The sequence below is a fragment of the Poecile atricapillus genome, chromosome 35, assembly GCF_030490865.1.
Source record: "Poecile atricapillus isolate bPoeAtr1 chromosome 35, bPoeAtr1.hap1, whole genome shotgun sequence".
NCBI lineage: Eukaryota > Metazoa > Chordata > Aves > Passeriformes > Paridae > Poecile > Poecile atricapillus.
In genome coordinates this window covers 1,438,297-1,438,579 of record NC_081283.1, presented here as the reverse complement: position 1 = coordinate 1,438,579, position 283 = coordinate 1,438,297, and positions in this window count along the sequence as shown.

The following is a 283-nucleotide window of genomic DNA, read 5'->3' as shown; positions in this document are numbered from 1 at the left end:
TAATGGGACGGGACAAACGGGAGGGGAATGGGACAAACGGGGGGGGACAAACGGGAGAGGATGGGATGGGACAAACGGGAGGGGGACAAACGGGAGGGGACAAACGGGGGGGGACGGGCTGATCCCAGCGTCCCCCATCACGGCCCCTCGGCCTGGGGGGACACAGAGCAGACCCATCCCTGCCCCCCCTGCGACCCCCGGAGTGCCCCCCGCCCCCTCCCACCCTCCAGCTCCACATCCCCTCTCCTGCCCCCTCCCCGGGCTCCTTTCTCCTCCCGGGGTT